Below are 8333 nucleotides of genomic sequence, written 5' to 3'. Positions count from 1 at the left end.
AAAGAAAAGAAAAGAAAAGAAAAGAAAAGAAAAGAAAAGAAAAGAAAAGAAAAGAAAGAAAAAGAAATAAATCCCGGCTCAGTCAGCTCTAATGAACACCTAATGGCTAACAGCTCCGGAGATTTATTTTGTGAATGCTTCCAAAGTTGGCTGAGGTCTTTAACCACTAAGCTGCCAGGAAAAGTATATCCTTATGAAGTATTAGTAGAATAACTGACCAGTGTTCGAGAATCATGAATGTGGCCTTTTGACTTCCCAAATTATATGAGGATATTTTCTTTGACCTTCGCTTATTACAGATCGGTAACAACCACACTGCTTTGTTCGGGCAGCTCGGGACACATGGCACCGCATGCTTTTGCGGAAACACATCCCACATTAAATTAAGTTAGAGGTGGTATTTGAAAAATAAATAAATAACGAAGTTCCAACTCACTGCAAATGATACAGGAGACCAGTAAGTGAGAAGCCTGCAGGAGAACGACTTCTTTTAGAAAGATGTTTTACAGGAGTTTTTCTGCATCATTAACTCTTCTGGAATCCTGAACATAACATGATGAATTTCCCTAAAAAGTAGCTACTGTTTAATTTTGAATCACTTCAAAGAGCCACAGCAGAAGGAATCAAAGAAAACTAAAAGACCAGTAGATGCAAAATTTGCCAAGAGAGAGAGAAAAAAAAAAATGTCATGAAGTTTCTAACAGATTTTAAGCATGTACTCAAAATGCCACTGATTATTTTGCTAATACAGTGTTTTACTGTTTCGTACCACTGAAATAGGTCTCTGTATTCATCAGAACACAGGATATTTTTATTACAATACTTGTGTCATAGCTCTTAAAAAAGGAACATACTCAAAAACCTTGAAAAGAATCTCTGTCTGAAAAATGATTCCTGGGGTGTATATGTATGTGTGTTTTACTATAAACAGATACTTAAATTAGAGGTCGTTTATTTCTGCAACGAGTTACTACATGCAGATACTTCTGCTTGCAGAAGAAAATGCAATTTCACAAAAGCAAAGAAATATGAAGTACATAAAGGACAGGAAAGTTGGCTGGACTACCATAATGGTTGTTTAACCTCAATTAATAACAATAGCTGGCCTTTTAAAACAAACAAAAAAAAAATTGCTTAAAATCTGCCCAAGGGAAAAGAAAGAAAACCTCCTTAAAATTTCATATCCCCAAATACCACTACATCAAAAACCATCTGGAAAATGTCAGATAATGGTATCCACCCACCTAAAAAATTCAGTGAAGTTAGCATTTAGAATAATCAACTAAAATTGAAATTTCTATTGGAATACACTCTGAAAACAAAGGAATCAGCTTTTACAAGTCTCCTTAAAAAGGACCATGTGTTGACAAATACCCTGGGCACACTCCACCTAGTCTTTGATTACCACTGTAAGTTCACAGCAGAAGCAGAGCTGAATTTAAAGACATACATGCAGCTACTACGAAGTCGAGTTACCACATATATGTTCGGCGCTCGGCTCAAATTTCCCTTGTTATGTAAGCACTTAGGGGCAATAAAATTTCACTTATGTTCGGCAGCTTTGTGAGTCTCAGAACAACAGTCTATCCAACTAGACAGCCCTTTTACTGCCAGTGGACGGCACTGGTGTTTTATTTCTGTGCAACACATTGTCGATACTGTATAGGGAAGCCACGCAGGGGACTTTATTACCCCACCACATTTTACTACAGATATTAAATAATATTATCCTCACTGAACTCAGTATTAAAAAACTAACTTAGGAAAATTGAAATATTCAAAAAGAACCAAGAGGCTGATTGGGATTTCCCCTCAGATTGTCTGCAGACTGAAAAGAAGGAAGAAAAACAGTAAGTATTCACTTCTCACAGATAGGGGTCACTAATGGGCTGAATTTGAAGCACTGTGGCAGAAACCACAAAGTTATTAAAGCAATCTAGTGAAAAATGAACTTCAAATTAAAGATACCAAATGATGATTATCCTGACACATGTGACCCGAACAGAAGTAATATCTCCTCACCTTGACCTTTCTTGAGGCCTGTAAACAGAAAGTTGACCCAAAAGGCAACAGTTCTGCTGCAGAGGTACAGTTTTGGTTGCTATTTTCCAACTTCTGATGCTGTTGATCACAGAAGTAGCAATTTTTTTTCTCCCAAAGTACAGACCAGAAAAGTCAAACTAAATGAGATGCCCACAGTGAGCCTCTATAGAATGAGGATTCTGAACTTGCAGAACCATCCAGCCTTCCTTGAAACCACAACTGCAAATAGAGAGAATACAAGAATGCTTTAGGGAGATCCATCTAAATCCTAAATCAAACTCTTCTGCAGGACAGAATATAAATGTAACGGGGCATCAGAGAAGGTTCAAATTAGATCCAGCTGGTCAAAGTCAAACCCGGATAAGATCACATCATCTGAAACTTAGCATACAGGAAAAGCCATGACTGCCTTGGGGACACCAGGATGGCCCAGTATGAAATCATTTGGAATCTGCTTTCTTTGGTTAAAAGCATCCCCTAAAATTTAAAACACTGCAGTGAAACTACTGGAGTGTTGAGACACAGGCATTAAAAAAAAATACCATACTGGCATTCTTTCCATGCTAGGCTTGTAATAGGTTCTGCTACAGTGCAGCTGGTCCAATTCTTTTTACAATTCCATGTACTTACTGGCAGAGACATGGGAAAATGCTTGAAATCTCATCTTCCACCTCCTCCAGTCCCAGGTATTTGCAACCCCACATGTCAATATGGTGTTGGACTGTCATCTGTGATTATAAACATTTCTTAAATGGTTTAACTCTCTCTTGCTTCAGGATTTGAGGAGGGGAGGGAAAAAAGTTGTTCTTTCAAGAGCAAGAGGATTGTGCGGAAATAAGCAACTTTCTGATTATTTGTATTATCCAAAGACTGATTGTGTTCTAATATGTTGTGGCCTGCTGATCCTGTGTATCTGGCATATGTTGCTTCATGATTTAATAATAATAATAACCCAGTTCTAATATTTCACATACTGACCTAAAATTTTACATACCTATTGCAGTCATTCAGTGTATCCCTGGAGAAATGGCAGCCTGCATTCTATTTACCTCAAATGTTTTGGGAATGGTTTCACTGGAGATTTCATAAGGTCATAGGAGTTAAGCCCACAGACAATCTAGGTCCTGACATGGAAGCAAGCTTTCACACTAGCTTTTGGCTGGGAGAAGTTAGATATAATAAATTCAGCAATAAGCCTGTGAGCTAGTGGACATGCTCCAAAGCACCCTGAAGCCCTGCGTGATTAAAGAGCCTCCCAGCCGAATGGGGAGCAATAGCTCCCATTTAGAAGAGGCTTTGCATAGCAAATGCAGCATGTAAAGAAATCTAATCAGCACCTTGCACTCCTGCGCGAGCATTTACACGGATTTGTGCCTTGCACTTACTTGATTAGCGTACTATAAGCTTTACAAAGCGATCCCCTCCATTAAAATTAATCAAAAGCTCTTGGAAACTGTTCTCCATTCACAGAAGAAGGCTTGATGACTTTCAGGTGAATTAATCATGAACATCATAATAAAGGCGAAAGCAGCTGTGAAGAAACTCACAACTCTGCAGGGGCTTGAGGGGACACGGGGGAGTTGGGGCTAGAATCCTGTCGCTCCAGCAGTGAGCAGCAGCTATTTTCTTAGCCTAAGGAAGGCTGCTGTGGGGCAAACGTGACCGTCTTCTCTCTAGTGTCCCCAGTCAGTACACCCAGGAGGCCACTCACTTCCAGAGCTGAGCTGCAGAGGTGGCCGTCTCTACCACGGTGTGTGTCGGGGGTACATGCCCGCAACACCCTCTCGCTGCCCCCCCCACGTGATCATCAGTAGAAATTCACAGCAAGGACTAATATGCTTCACGCCGTCCCTCAATGAAAATGGGACTTCTGAAGTTCCTATTTTATGACGCCAGAAGGTGACCGGAGAGGACTCAGGATATCAAAAGGAATATATATATATATATATATATATATATATATATATATATCCCTTGTTTGCAATTTTCACCCTCCTTCCTAAAGGTGCGATCACGAGCCAGCTAAAGGAGACGGACAAATGAAAGGAGGCTCTAATCACTTTTGTAAAAGAAGCTAAATGGGGAGAGGGTGGAATCCTTCAACCATTGCCCGCATCGCGGCAAGCTACAAGCCCCGGGGTTCACATTCCAAATTTCCCAAGAGGCGAACTAGATGGGGCACCAGCTGGCGCCTCGGACTGGCACCCACTTCTGCGGGGGCTTCGCCTCCCCGCGCAGCTGGAGACCCGGCTCGGAGCGCCCCTGCTAATACCGTCAGAGAAGCGCCCGCGCCAGGTATCCATTCTCGGCATCTCGAACTTCGCTTCCTGATTACTTCCAGCCAAACCTTGGCGAGTGCTGGAGAAAAGGAGGCTCCCGAGGGAGCGCAGCCCAGCAGAGGGCCGGGGAGGGAGGCTGCTCAGGGCGCGCATTACCTGCGAAGGTGGTTGCGGTCTCCTTCCGGCCCGGACGATGATCCCGCGCGGCGCGGCGCCCTCCCCGAGATCCAAACTTTTGCTCTGTCCTCCGGGCGGCGGCGGCGGCGGCTGCAGGAGCCAAGCCCGGTCGCCCGCAGCGTCGGGGCGCGGGGGATCCGAGGCCGGAGCTTCCGAGCGGCGCGCGTCTCCCCGGAGCCCGCGGGCGCCTGGGCGCCCCGCTCGCCTCGCTGGATCTCGCCTACGTCCCCTACGGAGCCGCGGCTTCATCTTCCCCCGAGCTCGGCCACCTCCGCCTCCAGGGCTCCGGCATGCCACTTTTTCTCGGCTCCGGCCGCGACTGCTCCGCCTCCGCGCTTCCTCTGCCTCCCGCTCTGCGGACCCCAAAAGAAGTAGGGCGAGCGGGGAAGGCGACAGAGAGCGGCACCTCGGCGCGCGGCTCCCCGGCTCCCGCAGGCTGTGGACCCCGGGGACGCGGAGAGCGAGGCGGGGCTGCTCAGGCTCGGCTCGGACCCGCGGAACCGGCGGGCGCGGGGGTCCGAGTGCTGCGCCCTCCCGCCACCGGGCCAGAGGCTGCTCCAAGCCACTGCCGCCTCGGCCGCCGCGGCCTGGCTAATGTAGGCGCCGAGGTCCCGCCCCCGCCCTCCCGGCACCCCCGGGAGATGTTTACAGTAATGAATTCGCGGGTTCGCCTCCGCGGCTCCCGCGCTCCTCCTCTCAGTCCGTCCGTCCCCGGCGCTCTGGCGCGCTCCTCTGCCGAGCCTCTTTCTCTCCCAGCCTCCCGCCTCCCTCCCTCCCCGCCTCCCTCCCTTGCCGAGGAGTCCCTCCCACTTTTCTGGTTTAAAGAATGCTTGGGAGGAGCGGGTGAAACCCTCGGCTTTCCAAGAGGCAAAGTCAGACTGAGCTTTTAACCCTGTGCGCCTGCGAGAGGAGCGCAGAGCTCCAGGCCCCCTGCGGGGGCCACCTCGGCCGCCCGCTCAGTCCCCGGCGACACAGGCCCTCCCGCCCCCTGCGCCGGGGGATCAGGCCACCCTCTGAACCATGAAAGGCGATTTCCCCCGCGTATTTTTAATGCCGTACTTCCAGGCAGGAGGATCAATTACTTAGACTCTGAGCAGTGATCGAAATGTGAGATTAGAGGTTAAAAATATAGCGAGGCTTCAACCAAAATGGCGTTATTTCCAAAGCAGACAACCTTGGGGAGATGGCTCACCCCCGCCGCCCGCTAGGTTCCCTCACCCCAGACCCGTTTCTTAAACTTTAATCAGGCATATAATCCACAGTTTTATACGATAATTTTAAACACTGCCACTTTCTCTTCTCGCCCTGGCTACTGCTTCGAAAGCGCGCAGTTGTACGGCCCGGTAATTCGCAATGGACAATCAAACATTCTGTTCTAAAGATCTAGAAAACTGGCTGGACAGCTAAAGGCGCCCAAGGTTTCCGCTGCACCCTCTCTTCGCAAAGGTTAAATCTAAGGAAACCTGGGGGAGGTCTCTTTCTTGGGGGCAGAGTCTGGATCGCACCCCGTTTCCTCGTGCGCGCCCAGCCTTCAGTAAATCGCTGTCGTGTTTTAACACGTCCGGAGAGAGGCTGAATCTGAACGGAAGAGGGAGAAAGAGCCCGCGCTGAGCTGCAGGCTGCGCCCAGACGCGCTCCCCGTGTGGCCTCGCAACCCTAAGTTTGAAAGCAGCCCAAGATGAGCGCCCCTGGGATCGCTTTCGGGCAAGACGAGCCGGGCTGGGGCGGTGCCTGCGACTGGCTGGGAACGATTTGCGGACGCGCCCCTGGAGCGACCGCAGTCCTGGTCCTCAGTTCAAACCTTCAGTCACTTGGCACCGCTTCCGCGATTGTTTTTATTTCCTGCGCATCCCTGCCGTCTCTAGCGCTTTCATGCATTCAAGCGCCTACGTCAATTGAAAACGACCTGGAGAAACGCCCGATTCGTCTCCCAACCCACGCACGGATCCACTAGCCGCGCGTTGACACACGCGCTCACACGCGCACACACTCGAACTCAGGAGCGCGCCCCGCCAGAATTCCATGGCTCAGACATCGCCTGTCATGCCCCAAACTTCAAACTGGGTGTCATGATAAACCCCAGGGAAGGAGGGGGCGCGGATGAGTGCGCCGACCGGGGGGAGGAGCAGGCCGTGAGTGCCATCTTGCTGGGAGGTTCCGGGAGCAAAGTGCCCGCGGTGCCCGCAGCGGGGCCTCGGCCTTCACCAGCCACAGCCGCTGGCCGCAGCCCCCGTTGTCCCAGGTTTCCCAGGCATCGCTCTAGCCCACCCTACTGAGCTCTACCCTGGTGCTTTCTTTCCCCTGACTAGTGCCAGGTTCTCGACCTCACAGCTAGATCTCGGGTCTGATTTGGAAAGAGAAGTGACCGCGCCGGCGCCAAGAGCGAGGGTGAGCTCCACTGGTCAGTGGGGCGGAAGGATCCCTCGAGGAGGCTCAGAACCCCAGCTGGGACGCGGTGGCGGCTCCAGGCCTTGCTTCACACACATCCCCCCTCCCCCGCGGGCGGCTCTGGGTCCCTGCGCCCCACTCCGGCTCCCGGGGGCGTTTCCCGCCGCCCCCCTCGTCCCACGCGCGCGGCGCGGGGCAAGCTGTCCAGGTTCTGCTCCCCGAGCTCAGCACGCATTGGCCGCCCCTTCAGCGTCCTGGCAAGGCGTGAGGACCCCAGCTCGGAGACCGCCAGTCCCCAAGCAGCAGTGGGGCTGAGGAACTTGGTTCTAGAACCACCCTCCCCCAACTCGAAGGAAAATAAATTAGCATCCACTCCATCTTCTCAGCCGCTAAACTATCCGGGATTGCGGGCAGGGGTCGGGCTGGTGGCTTTAGATATAACCGCTTGATAACGCTGGTGGCATTAAAAGCAGATGAGGAAGGAAGGTTGTTACTCTTGGAAGTTCCGAGATTTATTCTGGGAAAATGGGTGACTAGACTCCCTCAAGCCTAGGGCTTCTAGAAACGCCCGATTGAGATCGATGCGCGTAGCTGGCAAGCTGATTTGCGATATGACCCAAAGCTCACTTCCAAAACTCCTTAGAGAAAGTGAATTAAACATGCAAAGAAACGTCCCTAAAATCAGGGTGCCTCTGAGAAGCCTATTCTCTTCTGAGGTTTAGAGACAAAGCCCAGAACACCCCTGCCCAGGAGCCACCCCCACTGGTTCAGACTCCCCCTCAAGGAGGCGGCGTGGTGCCCACGCAGCGGCACTTAGAGCAGTTACTGGAAACTTCTGCCACCGCAGTCCTTTACCTGGCGGCCGCGTCTCCTCACAATGGGCTCATCCGAATCCGACAGGGTCGGGGAGGTGGAAAGGGAAGAAGCTGGCTCGGCCGCAGTGGGGCTCCCGGGGCATGGTATTGTTTTAGGGGTCGCCGCCAAGGTCCGTCCTGCCCATCGTTGACAACTGCCACCCTGGTCCTGGGGTTTGGTGGACCAGACGGAGCTGCCGCCTCGCCGCTGCTGGACGCTCGCTGTGAGTCCAAGAGGCGCACCCGGCGCAGGGCCAAATCCGTGGTTTGGCGTGGAGGAGACGGAGATTGCGGGCACTGATGTTATCTCCAAGCGCTCCTTCCTCCGCTGTGATAACGCATGACACCGAACGCGCAAGAGAAGGCGACAGGTTTCCAACGTACAACTAACTAGAAGGTACCGTGCTTGAGCCTGTATGCTTCTCTTTCCCCTCCCCCTCTCCTCCCTCCTATCGGGGAGGGAGCTAACTTAACCCTGTGTGCGCCCCACGCTCCCCGGAGAAGCTGGAGTCGACTAGGAAACCGCGGGCGGTTCCGGGGGCGAGAGCTCTGTTCACGAGCGCGCTCCGCGCGGGCTGTCGCTGTCTAGGGC

At 51.3% G+C, this 8333-nt stretch overlaps 1 protein-coding gene across 4 annotated transcripts in view; it reads right to left on the bottom strand.

Moving 5' to 3' along the window:
• Flrt2 (fibronectin leucine rich transmembrane protein 2) overlaps positions 1-8128 on the bottom strand; it is a 97839-nt gene extending 89711 nt beyond the window's left edge. The window contains exons 1-2 of one of the 4 annotated variants that reach the window (XM_023702896.1): positions 4479-5050; positions 2674-2771 (exon numbers count right to left, since the gene is read on the bottom strand). The gene's annotated coding sequence lies outside the window, so the exon portion shown is untranslated. Of the gene's footprint in view, positions 1-2673; positions 2772-4478; positions 5051-5148; positions 5215-7742 lie in introns of those variants that run through there. The other 3 variants (XM_023702897.1, XM_023702898.1, XM_004642775.3) reach the window with 3 other exon arrangements.
• Between the last annotated feature and the right edge of the window lie 205 nt (positions 8129-8333).

Source organism: Octodon degus, unplaced genomic scaffold (assembly GCF_000260255.1).
Source record: "Octodon degus isolate 3935 unplaced genomic scaffold, OctDeg1.0 scaffold00161, whole genome shotgun sequence".
In the NCBI taxonomy this organism is placed as follows: domain Eukaryota; kingdom Metazoa; phylum Chordata; class Mammalia; order Rodentia; family Octodontidae; genus Octodon; species Octodon degus.
The sequence above is the reverse complement of the archived record's forward strand: the minus strand, read 5'-3'. Positions and strand labels throughout refer to the sequence as shown.